We start from the raw sequence: 16,673 nt of genomic DNA, 5'->3' as shown, positions 1-16,673 counted from the left end.
AAAGGAAAACTGCTCTCAATCTTCTCAAAGATGCCAGTGACCATGCACCAAGGTGTTCCTCATTTCCTTGGTTTAAGCAGTGCCATCTCGGCCTTCTCAAGGAACATAATCAGATGATGTGTTCTATCATCATCATAAATTCCTTAAAATAGCTTCCCAAAGCTTTTAACCCCCAAACTTTAACATTGTCACTTCATTTACTATAAAACATTTCCATGTCCAGTTTTCAAGGAATCCATTTTTGTAAAAGAAAAAATACATATGTGAAGATAAATATGTGGGGAAAAAAAAGGAGTAGACACCAATATTTTAATTGTAGGATTATGGTGCATTTTTTTTTACTTCTATTTCTAGATTTTCTGCAGTAAACATACTGCCTTTTCATAAGAAAGCAACAACAATAAAAAAAAATTTTCAAGGAATGTTCTCATCAGCATATAAGGAATGGTTCCATTTTTTTTTTTTTTTTTATCTTTTTGCCTTTTCTAGGGCCGCTCCTGTGGCATATGGAGGTTCCCAGGCTAGGGGTCAAATCGGAGCTGTAGGCACCGGCCTACACCATAGCCACAGCAACGAGGGATGCGAGCCGTGTCTGCAACCTACACCACAGCTCACTGCAACGCCAGATCCTTAATCCACTGAGCAAGGGCAGGGACTGAACTCACAACCTCATGGTTCCTAGTCGGATTCCTTAACCACTGCACCATGGCGGGAACTCCCTTCACATATTCTTAAAGACATTAAATCCTTAGTCACAGAAGAATACCCTTCCCATCAAAAAACTCTTCCTTAACCAGTTTTATATTCTATCCTCTAAAGCCCACCAACTCCTATATATGATGTCATAGTTCCTACCAGTACAAATGGACAAGCTCTTATAGTTCCTTTGGTGTATAAGCTATTTCTCTCCAGAGCAGAGATTGTAATTCTCCAGAAAGATTCGTGAGACTTGTAATGCTTAATATGTCAACCTTGCTAGGCTATCATGTCAATTGTTTGGTCAAACACGACTCTAGATATTATTGTTAAGGAGTATATTTTAGTTTTAAATTGTCAGCAGATTTTAAGTAAAATATATTGCCCTCCACAATATGGACAGACCTCATCCAATCAATGGAAGGCCTTCAGAACAAAGAAAAAGTTTCCCTGAAGGGGAAGGAAATCTCAAGACAACAACATAACCCCCCTCCCTGTCCCCTCCACCCCCGCCAAAGTTTCTAGACTGTTCTGCAGAACTGGGTCTCAAGATATCACAAACACTTACCTAAATTTGCAGCTTGTTGGCCTGTTTTACAGATTTTGCACTTGCCAGACCCCACCATCCCCTGAGCCAATTCCTTTTTCTCTTTCAATACACACACACACCCTCATGGACACACATATATACACACAAACACATTATTGGATATATATTATTTCCATTGGTTCTGAGTCTCTAGGGCACTCTAACACAAGATCCAAACTTGATTGTAGGCCTGAAGGCAATGAAAAGAGAATGGGTAGGTTTTGAAAGAGGATGCTCATTGCTGGCAAAGAACACTCATCCTAAACATTTGTCTTTAAGGCCTACTTCCTATCGTCTTGACTTAGGTTCTTCCAGAAGCAGAAGCTGAGGCGAGGTAGGTATTTATTTAAGAAGCAACCTGAGGAAGACAGAGTGAAGGGGGGGCGGGCAGAAAAACAGGGGCGGGAAGAGCCCATACACGGGTATGTTACTGAGTTGGTCACTACAATACGTGACTGATCCTCAATCCCATACCAGCGTCTGAGAAGCCTTACGAAGCGTGCCCCAGAACTTCCTGGCCAGAGAATAAAAGGGAGAGTTACTTGTCTTTCAGCTTGCACCTTCCATTGTTCAAGATTGTGCTCCATATTTTGGCACCTGTGTATTCACTACTTCCATAATGGACCTTGAAGCTTGTCACCCAGAACTACTAGAGGGGTCAAATAGTAAACTCTAAACATTCTATTCTCTGACCATAACCAATCTCCTATAAATCAATCCTCTCACTCTTTTATTTTACCTGCTTTCCAACTCCCAATCTTTCTTTTCCCACTCACAGTACTCTACTGACTTCAAAGATGTTCAAATCCTGTCTCCATCACTTACAAGCTCTCTGACCTTAAACTCTCGAGGCCTCAGTTTTCTTGTCTATAAAATGGGGTAATAACAGTACCAACTTTATGGAGCTATTATGAGCATGGTTTGAGATAATACATGTAAAACATTTAACAGTGTCTGATACATAGAAACCAGTCAATAAATGATAGCTATTGTGACTGTGATGGTAATTACAACGGTGATGATAGTATTTGTCCTGCTCAAATACCACAGTTTATCACTTCATTTACTCTCTTACCTTTTGACCCTAGGGCTTTTGCTGCTCCTGATCAGTAATCTTCAGACTTGAATTTATGGTCTCTTCACCTCAATTGGACAATTCAAACATAACTGCCAGAAAAGGGAGTTCCTATTGTGGCTCAGCAAGTTAAGAACCTGACATAGTGTCTGTGAGAATATGGTTTTGATCCCTGGTATTGCTTAGTGGGTTTAGGATCCAGCATTGCCATAAGCTGTGGTGTAGTTTGCAGATGTGGTTCAGATCTGGCTTGCTGTGGCTGTGGTGTAGGCCAGGAGCTGTAACTCCGATTCATTCCCTAGCCTGGAAACTTCCATGTGCCACAGATGCAGCCCTAAAAAATGAAGAAAAAAAAAAAAAATATATATATATATATATAAACTATAGCCTGGGAGAAAATACTGCAAATCAAATATCTGCTAAAGGACTTGTATCTACAATATACAAAACAAAACAAAACAAAAACCCAAAAATAATTGCCCAAAAAGGAAGATTGGAACTCATACCAATTCATGTCCCCAGCTCCAGCTAGAGTAACTCTACTATTTTTCTACATGGAGGTTATTGCAAAGGCTTATCATGTGCTGCTGACTTATGTTTTTAATCTCACTTTTTTGGATCAATGTCCTTCCTTATTCTGAACAGAAGTTGAAATCGAGACAAGGAATACCTCAAAACCATCCTCTAGGGCATCTTCATCCAGTCTCCCCTCCTTTTCTTGTATCTCGTTACTTAAGTCTAAGAATTCAACATTTGTTTTTGCTTCATTGATCAATAAACTTACTGTTACCTAGATGTATCCATTAGTGTGTGAGATCCTGCCCCCAAAGAGCTCTGCAACTAGCTGCCTGCCTAGCTTTCCATCTTTGCTCAGTTGCTTTCTGGTAGTATAACATTTGGGACATCATTTGGCCCCTGGTTTTCACAGCTTAACCTCTACTAAAATGGAAAATAATAGTATGTATCACATTGGTTGGTTGTGAGGATAAATTAATGTCTATAAAAGTGCTCAGAACAGGACCTAAAACACAATAAAGATTGTATAAGAAATGGCTGTTATTTTTCTTTTTGAGGTAGGGGATACATCTCTTCAGAGACTTACTGGGAGGCAAAGCAAAAGAGAAGAGTCCCTTCTCCCTGACTTCTGATGTCTGAGCTGGGAGTTCAGATTCTCTCTCCTGGAGAGTTGATACTTGAGCAAGAGAAACAAAGGTTGAGAAGATAGTCCCACCTGTATCAGGGGCTTTGAGAGCCCACAGTGGGTGGCAATGTCATGTCCTGTGTTGGTAGCATCCTAGCTAGAAGCGTCTGTGACAAAGCTTCACTATGTTTTCTTATGGTCAAGTCTCCCTGGCCCCTCCCAATTTTCTGAACCTGGTTCATTAGCTTTTGTATTGATTCTGTGATGGATCTCTTCTTACTTCATTAAATTCCTGTGCTGTGATGTTAACTGGTGTTCATTCCTCTTGTCTGGTGCCAGAAATCCTGACAACTTACAGTGGCCACTACTAAATCTTTGAACTCTTTGGTCAGGAAGACGTCTTTCTCTTATTCCTACCCAGATGCTCCTCAGACACATATTTCTCTGAATTTTTGGTCCACATTCTTTGACATGCTCTCTCTGTTCCCTCCTTGTATTTTCTTTTTCTTCAATTCTATACACTTTCTCTAATTGAGCTCATCCATGTCAATGCCTTCAACAACTTCAACTTTAGTGTAAATGGTTCCTGCATCTCTCTTTCCACTGAAACCTTCAGTCCTAAATTCCAAATGCAATTTTTGACTTTTTTTTTTATTAAAGGGTAGTTGATTTGCAATGTTGTACCATTTTCTGCTCTACTTATGATATTACCTGGACAGACTGACTATGCCTTCTTCCCCACCTGAATCAGCTCTTGTCTCTGCACTCTCTTGGTGAGTAATACATAAGCCAAAAAATAATGCAGGAGTCATTTTCAACACTTCCCCTTTCATCTTCTTCTCTTGCTACTGCTTTATTTGTGATGCGAGAGCTTCTAAACTTGCACCTTTCTAAGTGAAAATCTGGTATTGGTCCCTCACTCAATAGTTTCAGGTAGTTCTCTGTTTCCCTCATGTCACACAAGGTAATTCTAGTTAAATTCTTTCAGTTAAAAACTAATCCACTTGGGAGTTCCCAGGGCACAGGAGCTTAAGGATTCAGTGTTGCTACAGCTTCGGGGTAGGTCACAGCTGCAGCTCAGACTAGATCCCTAGCCAAGAACTTCCATATGCCATGGGTGCTGCCAAAAACGAAAAATCTAAAAAACTAACCCATTCAAGGATGCTTACGGAGCCTTACGGTGAAGTATGAAGTACTAGAAATGCAAAGACACGTAGAAATGCTTCTTTACTCTTCTTTTTTTTTTTTTTTTTCCCCTGTCTTTTGTCTTTTTAGGGCCACATCCGTGGCATATGGAGGTTTCCAGGCTAGGGGTTGAACTGTAGCTGCAGCCGCTGGCCTACACCACAGCCACAGCAATGCGGGATCCGAGCCATGTTGCTCATGCAACACCGAATTCTAAACCCACTGAGCAAGGCCAGGGATCGAATCCGTGTCCTCATGGATACTAGTCGGGTTTGTTAACCACTGAGCCATGGTAGGAACTTCTAGTTCTTTACTTTTAAGAGCCCAAATTCTACTGGGAGAGAGCAATGCAGGGCATGGGACACATCTTCTCTTCCACTTGAGAGTTCTCAGCCTCACCCTTCTCTGGTTTCTCTCCCTCATGGGCATGGTTCTTGGTTGACTTAACACAGACACTCTCTAGAGCCTCTAGCCTCCTGCTCACTCAGAGAGCCTCTTGTCATTTCCCTTCCACGTCCCCATGACATAAGTTAGGAGTGACGTGAAGCCCTGAATAAAATTATTGTTCAGAAATGTCATTTTAATTTTATAACATTTAAAACATTAACATTGATTATAAGCAAAATCTGAATAACAACTCTGTGCTGTGCATGCAGGACAATTGGGGATTTATACCTTATATTGTTATACTGTCGTCAATAGACTTCTAGCTTATAACAGTGGGAGACAGTTTTAAAGGAAATTTTCCCAACAAACAGAGCAGCTACTTTATTGAAATGAGTACATTAAACAAATAACTATCCTAATAATTTTGACTGACTCTAAGTTAGTAAGCTAAAACAAGAGCTTCACATTTAACACCCTCAATAAAATGAAATAAAATGATTTTTATTAAAATGTCCTCTCTCATACAAATGACGAAGTAAAAAGAAAAATGGAAAATGAAAACAAACTCTGCAGTATACTTGTATCAGGATGATGTTTACTCTGAAAGGTACTTACTTTTTAGGGTCTTCTATGAATATTTGATAAAGACATCAAAATGTCTTGACTATTTTATTTGAGTACAAACCATTCAAAGAATGCAAGATATTTTTGTCCATATTTATTGGCTTTGTTTTTGATTTTTGTAATCTTGTATTATTAGCTAAATCGAGTGTTATGCAAATAGTGCAGAGAGTTCTCAGATATCCAGTATCCAGCTTTCTCTTACCTTAACATCTAACACAACTGTAAAATGGTTACCAAAACTAAGAAATTTATTTTACTACAATAATATTAACTAGATTACAGACATCAGCAGGGTGGTTTCTACCAGTTTCTTTGCTAGTGTCTTTTTTCTATTCCAGTATCCGATCTAAGAAACTATGTTTCATTTAAATGCTTTACCACCTGATTTTTCCAATCTGTAGCACTTCCTTAGCCTTCCTTCCTCTTGCATTGCCTTAACATTTTGAGGAATATTGGTCAATTATTGTTAGAATGGCCCTCAATTTAAGTCCATTTGATATTTTCTCATGAATAGACTGAGGTTCTGCCTTTTCTTTTTTTTTTTTTTCTTTTGCAGGGCCGCACCTGTAGCTTATGGAAGTTCCCAGGCTAGAGATTGAATCAGAGCTGCAGCTGCAAGCCTACACTACAGCCACGGCAACACAGGATCCGAGCTACATCTGTGATGTACACCACAGCTTATGGCAACTCTGGATTGTTAGCCCACTGAATGAGGCCAGGGGTTGAACTCACATCCTCATGGATATTAGCTGGGTTGATAACTCACTGAGACACAATGGGAATGCCTGGTTCTGCATTTTTTGAAGGATGCCACAGAGGTGAGAGTCCCTGCTCAGTATATTGTATCAAAAACCTATATCGAGGGAGTTCCCCTTGTGGCTCACTGGTTAACAAACCTGACTAGGAACCATGGGGTTGTGGGTTTGATCCCTGGCCCTGCTCAGTGAGTTAAGGATCCAGCATTTCTGTGAACTTTAGTGTAGGTTGCAGACTTGGCTTGGATCCTGTGTTGCTGTGGCTGTGGTGTAGGCTGGCAGCTGTAGCTCCGATTAGACCCCTAGCCTGGAAACTTCCATATGCCATGGGTGTGGCCCTAAAAAAAAAGACAACAGACCAAAAAAAAAAAAAAGCTACGTCAAACTGATATATATTATTGATGTTAATCAAGACTGAGTGATTAAAGTTGTCTCTGACAGGAAACTCTATTACAAAGTCATACTTTGCTATATATAATTAATGTTTGGGGGTGATACTTTGAGCTTATACAAATATGCTCTTTATGTTTAAACTTTCACCTTTGCATTTTAGCATTCATGGGTGGACTTTACCCATGGCAATTATTGCAGCAAATATCATTGCAATCAAAAGATAATTTTCTCTTTGTTTCTCTATACATCTATTAATTGGAGTTCACTTGTAAAAAAGAATTATCTATTTTATTCCATTTATTTATTTGTCTAGTTATCTGTGTCAGTATGGGCTTATAATGTTTATTTTATTCTTTGGGTTATAGCCCAATAACATGTAATTATTTTGTTGCTCAAGTTGTTCTAAGGTTGGCTTTTGGGAGCCTTTTCAACTTAACTGCTATGCCCTTTTGACATGCCTTTTTCCTTTCTGAACATTTCCTTACTTTCAGCATCTTGAGATCTGAAATCTATGCTCATCTTGTGTTTTTCCTCCCCCAAACCTGCAGTCAATCAGTTTTCTAGAATTTCTAGAGATTTAGAAATCAGGATGTGAGCACTGGGCATGCTCATTGCTCTTGATCCATCAGAGGTAATAGAAAAAAAAAAAAAAAAAGAGACAAACCTGCCAAAGGAAAATTCTTATAATATTGAAGAGAAGTCTCTGGATATCAGCTGTGCTAAAGGCCTAGAATTCTGCAAGGTCAGCTTGGGGCAGAATGGAGATATTCAGGAAGAATGCCTGCAAGATATAAAAGGACTGAGCCACTGGTGTCTGAGTGCACTGGTGGTCATAATAATGTGAAACTGAACATTAACTTAGTTAAAGTTTGTGAAGGAAGTTGGATTAGGGATGGTGGGGAGGATGTATGAGAGATAAATCCTTGTATTTTCTACAGTAGAAAGCCAAAAAGTAGTAGTTTGAATTTGGAAAATAATTTCTGTATAACCGTATTATTTATCATGTGGTGGAAAATAGCAGAAGAAAGTTTTAAAAGTTGAATGTAGTTACTTTTAAGGAATGATATTTGGGATTTGGGAGAAGGAAGAAAGTAATCAACTATTAAATATATATGTATATATATATCCATTGTATTTGATATTTACATGCTTTCTCATTATAATTTTTAAAGTATAATAGACACAAATCTTTATTTATCAGGCAACATAAAATTGAAATATAAAATGCTATTAAATGTATAGTGAAAAGGAGACCCTAATATACATATAGTTAGAGAGCCTCTGAATAAGAATTACTAAATTTGTTTAAATAAATATGTATTGAAGATATACATTGTTTCAAACACTTACAAACAGGTACAGAAGTTGAACATATATTAAGTTTCCCCCCAAAAAATCTCAATATATTTCAAAAATTAGAAATTGCTTAGGACAAATTGTATAGTAGTAACTAAAAAGGGCGAGCAAAGAAAAATGAGAAAGTTAAACTGATAAAACAACAATAATTTTTATAACTCCAGTTAAAAGAAGAAAATCAATTGAATTGACAAACTATTTAGGAGTAAGTTATAGAAATGAAAAAACTACAGAAAATGCAGCCAAAGATATTAGAATACTATATTAAAATGATAAAGCATGAAATTAACATCGACCAATATGATAAGCCAACAACTAATAAGAACCTTCCCCCACAAAAACAAACAAATGAAACTTTACTATGAAAAGCCCTGTCCACTTTTATCCCCCAAATAAAAAAAAATTTTTTTACAAAAGTCTAGCAAGTCTAGAAATGAGAGAATCACCCCCCTCCCCCTGCCCCCTCAACTCCCTTTTCCTTCTGTCCATTCACTTATACACACCAGGGAATAAATCACTTTGACCGGATTCCTATCATCATAGGTTATTTTGGCTTATTCTAGAATTTAAGGTAAATGGAATACCACAGCATATACTTTCTGTGTCTATGTTTTCACTCAGCATAATGCTGTGGAGATTCATCTGTTATATATCAATCATCTGTTCTTTTCTATTGCTGAGTGTAGGTCCATTGTATGAATATAACAAAATTTGTTTAGTCATGAACTAGATGATGATTCTAATTAATAAAGCTACTGTGAATGTTTTTTATTTTATTTATTTATTTATTTATTTATTTTCCTTTTTAGGGCCACATGCATGGCATATGGAGATTCCCAGGCTAGGGGTCGAATCAGAGCTGTAGCTGCCAGCCTACGCCACAGCCTCAGCAAGCAGGATCCCAGTCACATCTGCAACCTATACCACGGCAATGCTGGGTCCTTAATCCACTGAGCAAGGTCAAGTATCGAACCGCGTCCTCATGGATGCTAGTCAGATTCATTAACTGCTGAGCCAGGATGGGAGCTCCTACTGTGAATATTTTTGAACAGAGTCCTCGGTGGGTAAATATTTCATTTTTTTTGACTAATTACCTAAAAGGGAGGATGCAGAGTCATAGAGTATATTTATATTTAACTTTTTAAAGAAACTATAAAACAGTCTCCCAGAGAAAATTGTGCTAGTTTACATTCCTACCAGCCATGTTTGTGAGTTCCAGTTGCTTTACATCCTCTCCAACATTTGTTTTCACTTCAGCCGTTCTTAAGGGTGTAGTGGTAGTTCACTATAATTTTAATTTGCACTTTCTCTAGACATGATTTTTAAGCCCCTTTTCATGTGCTTATCTGTCCTTCTTAAATCTTTTTTGTGAGGTGCCTAAAAGGTTTTACATTGGTAATGATGACAGATTTGAAACAGAAAGCAGAATGCAAATTGATTTTAAGAAGCTCACCTTTTTTTCCACTTTAAAACATCTTTAATAAAGGAGTAGCAATGATTAGTTTATTAAAACTTGACCTTGAAGTACATGTCATTTTATATTCTGTGTGGCAAAATGGGAAGTACACATAAAGCACTTCTGCTGCATGTCAACTCACCTTAATTAAAGAGCTCTCTTTAATACTGACTTACTGTCTGTCAGGCAGTTAGGTACTTTGTCCACATTCCTTCTTTTAAATTCCCTATGAAATAAATATGAGGATCTCTATGACTATGTAAGTTGATTATAGTTTACATACCGAAAAACTTTAAAATGAAACATGTCAACATGAGTTTATGTTAACATAAACTTAATAAGATTGTGTCCTACCTAGGCAAATCAAATACGAGAAGTATTTGCTAGTACTATGTTTGTGTAACTCTAAAAGAATTTAAACTATTTGCTTTAGAAGATTTTTATCCTCTAATTCTACTCATTTCTATTGGTGTTTGTAGTATTTTTTATAATTAATACAAATCACAAGATTGTATTATATATAAAAAATTTTTGTTTTAAAGTGTTATGCATTTTGGTGTTGTAGAAGCATTTCTTTTTTAAAACATTTATTATGATTGATTTACAATTTTTTGTCAATTTCTGTTGTATGGCCAAGTGACCCAATCATACGTATATATATGCATTCTTTTTCCCACATAATCCTCCATCATGTTCCATCACAAGTGATTAGATATATAGTTCCCTGTGAGATACAGCGGGATCTCATTGCCCATCCACTCCAAATGTAAGAGTTTTCATCTACTAACCCCAGGCTCCCAATCCATCCCACTCCCTCCCCTTCCTCCCCAGCAAACACAGGTCTGTCCTCCATGTCCATGATCTTTTCTGTTTTGTAGATAGATCATTTGCGCCATATTTTAGATTCCACATATAAGCGATATCGTATGGTATCTGTCTTTCTCTGACTTACTTCACTCAGTATAAGAGTCTCTGGTTCTACCCATGTTGCTGCAAATGGCATTATTTTGTCCTTTTTACAGCTGAGTAGTATTCCATTGTATATATGCACCATGTATTCCTAAACCATTCATCCATCACTGGCATTTAGGTTGTTTCCATGTCTTGGCTGTTATGAATAGTGCTTTGATGAACATATAGGTACATGTATCTTTTTATAATGAAATTTTTGTCAGGATATATGCCCAGGATTGGGATTGCCAGGTTATATGGTAGTTCTGTGTTTAGTTTTCTGAGGTATTTCCATATTGTTTTCCATAGTTGTAGCAATTTACATACCCACCAACAGTGTAGGAGGGTTCCCTTTTCTCCACATCCTCTCCAGCATTTGTTGTTTGTGGACTTGTTAATTATGGCAACCCTAACGTGTGAGGTGGTATCTCATTGTAGTTTTGATTTGTATTTATCCAATAATTAGTGATGTTGAGCATTTTTTCATGTGCCTGCTGGCTGTCTGTATGTCTTCTTTGGTGAAATGTCTATTTAGGTCTTCTGCCCATTTTTCAATTGGGTTGTTTGTTTTTTTCTTATTGAGTGTATGATTTGTTTGTAGATTAAACAACTCATTTTGGAGATTAAACCTTTGTCTGTTGAGTCATTTGCAAAAATTTTCCCTCATTCTGTTGGTTGTCTTTTCATTTTTTTAATGGTTTCCTTTGCTCTGCAGAAGCTTTTGAGTTTAATTAGGTCAAACATGACACTATTTATACTGTCAGAAAATCACAAGAAAAGACAACAAACAGCAGAGGGAAGAAAAAAGACCCAAAATAGCAATCCAAATTTTTTTTCAAGTAAATGACAATAACTACATACTTATCCATAATTACATTGAATGTAAATGGATTAAATGCTCCAACTAAAAGAAAAAGACTAGCTGAATGGATTCAAAAGCAAGTCCCATGTATATGCTGACTACATAAGACCCACTTCAGATCTAAGGACACATACAGACTTAAAATGAGGGTATGGAATAAGATATAACATGCAATTGGAAATTACAAAAAAGCAGTAAAATAGAGTGTTAGGTTGTAATAACTGCCAAGAAAGAAACCAAAAGGGGCTGGCAAAGATAATAAAAGGGACCATGGGATCTACTTTCAGTTGGGTGGCCAGGAAAAGCTCTCTTAGAAGATGATTTAAGCTGATTCATGGTAGATGAGGATGAGCCAGCCTTGTTCTGGCTGGTGAGAAGGCATTCCAGACAGAGGGACAGGGTGTGGCCAAGTCAAGGCAGCAATGACAACTGAAGTGTGTGGTCTCATGGGGGCAAATTAATTTCTCAATACTTAATCCTGTTGTTCTTATTCAACAAATATTTATTTGGTTCCCTCTCTGTGGGAGACATAATTCTAGCCACTGGGAATACACTCCCTGAATATAAAGAATTTATCATCCAGGAAGGAAAATTTGCAAGTCAACTAGAGAAGACTAACAAGGGTGAAGAGGTTTTATCTGAGAAGAGCATGAAAACACCAGGGATGTAACTGTCTTTCTTCACTGGATTGAAAGAGTTGAATAAATGGCTTTATTATTATGGGTTAAATAATGCCCCCCCCCATTCCTATGTTGAGGTCCTATCATCCTCCAATACCTCAGAATGTGACTTTTTTTTGGAAACAATACTTGTGTATGCCATTAGTTAAGTTAAGATGAGGTCATTACAGTGGGTTCTAATCCAATATGACTGGTATCCTTACACAAATGAGAAATTTGGACACATACATAGAGGGAAGATAATGTGAAGAGGCACAGGGGAAAGAGTCATCTATAAGTCAGGGAGAGAGGATTGGAACTGATCCTTCTTACAGAAAAAGACCACCCTGCTGACATTTTGTGAACAAGGAGCTAACAAATTTCTCTTGGGATCCAAAATACACAAAGAACTCAGAAATTCATCAGTAAAAAAGCAAACAGACCAACTTTAACATGGGCTAAAGAATTTGAGTCCTCACCAAAGCAGATATGTGGATGGCAAATAAGCACATGAAAATATGTTCCACATCACATGGTATCAGAGAAATGCATTTTGAAATAACAGGGAGAGACAACTACACACCTATTAGAATAGCTAAAATCCAGGACACTGATAACACCAAATGCTGACAAGGATGTGGAACAATAGAAATGCAAAATGGTATAGCCATGATAAAGTCAATTTAATAGTTTATTACATTAAACATACTCTTACCATATGATCCAGCAACTGTACCCCTTTGTATTTACCCAAGGGAACTGAAAGCTTATGTCCATGGAAAAACCAGCCCACAGGTGTTTATAGCATCTTTATTCATAATTGCCAAAACTTGTAAGCAACAAAGACATCATTCTGTAGGTGAATGGATAAACAAACTGTGGTCCATACAGACAATGGAATATTAATTAGTACTAAAAAGAAAGGAGCTATCAAATCATGACAAGACAATGAAGAAACTTAAACATATATTACTAAGTAAAGGAAGCCCCTCTGAAAAGGTATATGTAATATAATTCCAACTATAAGATATTCTGGAAAAGGCAAAATTATGGAGGTGGTAAAATGACCGGGGGTCCCCAGAGGCTTGGAGTGGGGAGGAAGGATGAACAGGTGGAGGACAGCATAATTTTCAGGGTGGTGAACCTACTCTGTTTAGTACCATAATGGAGGACACATGTCTTACATATGTCCAAACCCATACAATGTATACCACCAAGAATGAACTCTAATGTAAACTATGGGCCTTGGGGAATAATGATGTTTCAATGAATCATTAGCTATAACAAATGTCCCACCCTGGTGGGATGTGGATAATGGGGGAAGCTCCAATGTGTGGGGGTAGGAGGTATATGGGAAATCTCTGTACTTTGCTCTCACTATTGCTGTGATACTAAAACTGCTCTTAAAAATTAGCCCTATTCCTAAAAAAACCCTACACTTTGTTTCACAGAGGCTATAATCTAGAATACACCACAAAGTATGTAAAGCAAAATAAGTCTTCCTAATTCATTAAATACAAAGCATGACATTTCTCTTGTCTGTTCAAAGAAAATGTTTTCGGGTAAATATGTGGGCTTTGTAATTTGTTCTTGATAATGGCATTAGTTCTATATATTATTGCCTAGATAACAATGGTATTCACAACTAGTATCAACTGGAAATTTTAAAAAAACATAATTTTTAAAATGAAGGTTTTCTCCAACAATATTAATTTTAGCCATGATATTTATTTATTTATTTATTCCTTTTTTAGGGTTGCACATGCGGTATATGGAAGTTCTTGAGCCTAGGGGTCAAATCAGAGCTGCTGTTGATGGCCTAAACCACAGCTCACAGCAATCAGTGTCAGAACCTTAATCTATTGAGTGAGGCCAAGGATTGAACTAGAATCCATCTTCATGGATACTAGTCAAGTTAGTTACCCCTGAGCCGCAACGGGAACTCCTTTATTTAACTGTTTATTGGGTTTATTAAAATTAAAGGAGTATATTTTTCTCTGTAAGACTGGGTGATGAAAATAAAAAGAAAATTCTTAAATAACAAGCAGATATTTGTATGCATAGGGCAAGCTCAAGTTTAAATTGTTAGGGGAATGGGTGAGCAATCCTTAGAGATTTTAAATATGCAGAATATGAATGAGAGTTCTTCCATTTTTTCCCACCCTTCCTTCCACTTCTCTATCTGTTCAAAAATGAATTTACGAAATGATGAGAGGAAGAAACAGATTCACTTCTTTGCAGTCATCCAAACATCCAGAAGTGCCCCAAATTTGCTGCCGTTTCTTTTAAATTTCTGAAGATATCCACAGGTTGGATGATAAGTGTTTCTCATTATAAGTGCACTGACTCCGGTGTTAGAGTAGAATTCTCTTAGCTTATCATTTAAGTAGGTCAGTGGTGCTCGCTCAGCAGCACCTGGAAGGGGAGTGCTGTGGTGCAGTGGCTTAAGGGCCTGGCACTGTCTCTGCACCGTGCAGGTTGGATCCCTGGCGCAGTGCTATGGGTTAAGGATCCAACACTGCCACAGCTGTGGTGTAGGTTGCAGCTATGGCTGGGATTCCATTCCTGGCCTGGGAACTTCCGTATGCTGCAAGTGAAGCCAAAAAAAAATCACTTGGAAGGGTTTGTTTGTTTGTTTAAGTACAGGTGCATGAGCTCCAATTCCAGAGATTCTGCTTTAATTGGCATTGGGTGGGGCCCAGACATCAGTAATTTTTAAAAAAACTCCATAACTGATTGAAGTGTGCAGCCAAAGTTGAAACGCCTGATCTAGGCAGTGCTCCTCATCCTTGGTTATTCATCAGAATCACCTGGGGCACTTGTTAAAAATGTAGATTCCTAGGCTGCTCCCTCAAGAATCTGATTCCGTGAGGCTGAGGTAGACCAAAGGCATCTGTACTTTTAACAAGCACTCTGGGTGTTTTTTGATAATTAGCCAAGTTTGAGAAACACTGGAGACATCCAATAAAAACGCAAAACGAGCTTGACTGGTCTGTTTTTTGCTTGATGAGAAAATTCTCTCAAACTCATCTCAGTGCTGCCTCTCACTGAAAAAAAATTTTCTTTTATACTTTTCTACTTTGTGTGTGTGTGTGTGTGTGTGTGTGTGTATTTGGTTTAACTAACCATCCACCCCTTTGAGAATTCAAGGTCCAATTTGCAATATTTATTTTATACATGCACAGTCACAGGTGCACACAACATTAAAAAAAAATCAAGAAACCAAATAGTGGTAAAATATTTGTGTGTATTTAATCACACTACAAGCTAAAAAGACTTTTTTAAGTTACATTTTTCTTTGGGGAAAATTCTTTACAATAAGATGCTACTTTCCTCACTAATTCTGAATCACCATGTTCTATCCAAATGAATTTGGGATTCTTAAATGACCTTCTTAGAATCTGGCAGCACTGGCTCTAGAATTCATACATTCAAGCATTTTCCTTCAATTTCCTTCAAGTCTTTGCTGCCATCAGATCTTATCCTCATCCTCTTTGGGAAGATAACACCACTAACAAGGGGTGGGAAAGGAGCTCCATTCTGCTGATGGCACGTTTCAAGTAGCTCCGCCCAGTGAGACTCTATAAAACCTGTTTCTTATTAAACAGGTGTCTTTCAACCAGGGATCAAATTACAACTAAGTCAGTGGGGTGGGGTGGGGTAGGGTGAGGTAAGGGACTCTGTATCTTCATAGTTTAAATATCATAGGCAGCATTCCAATTTACTATACTTAATAAACCCATTTGTACTTCTTAAACCAGCATGGAGTTATAGAAACACACATTTTGTGTAGAAATATCTCTTTGGAACTTGTATTCAGGAAGTAAATATCAATTTGCTGCTCCAGACATGGTAGGGTTTCACATTTAGCAAACAAAACAAACAAAAATGAATGCAGCAGCATCAATGACAAAAATCGATGCAGCATCGATGACAATAATGACAACACATCTGGGGACATTACCTATGGAGTGCTCTTTTATTTTCCTTCTTCATTATACTCTTCCCTTCTTACCTGTGGGTATTTTTTCACTTGGCTCTTCACTTGGTCTTTGCAGTTAGATTTTGTTTTAATTCTTCTACAAAAAGTGGAGAATATAGATTGATATATTTTCCTTTTTTTTAAATTTGCAATTGGAAATAGAACAAGATTGTCTCAATCTAAAAGCAAAACAAGGCAGAATTTAAGAAGCAATATTATCCTTCTTAGTTGTTTAACAACCAAGTCCAGGAAAAATATTTCTTAAAAACCCTCTGATTTAGAATATATGATGTTTGCCATGACGGAAATATTTCCACAGTTGTTGGTTTCAAGCTACCAATGTGAAGACTCTGCAGGTTTTAGAAGAGATGTGCGCAATTGGCTATTAAGGACCAGAATACACAGCTTCAGTGCACCCTTAGCAGGAATGTTGTGGGCATTTGCTTGTTTTTAGTATCAGATGCCAGAACAGAAGAAGGAAGTTAAGGAGTTCCTGCTGTGATCCCTGGCCCTGGGGGAACTCCATATGCCCCAGGATGGCCAAAAAAAGAAAGAAAGAAAG

Source organism: Sus scrofa, chromosome 6, assembly GCF_054392235.1.
Source record: "Sus scrofa isolate SSC_HxYL_T2T_F1_AM1 chromosome 6, Sscrofa_HxYL_maternal_Yorkshire_Landrace_v2.0, whole genome shotgun sequence".
Lineage (NCBI taxonomy): Eukaryota > Metazoa > Chordata > Mammalia > Artiodactyla > Suidae > Sus > Sus scrofa.
Note: the sequence above shows the minus strand (reverse complement) of the source record.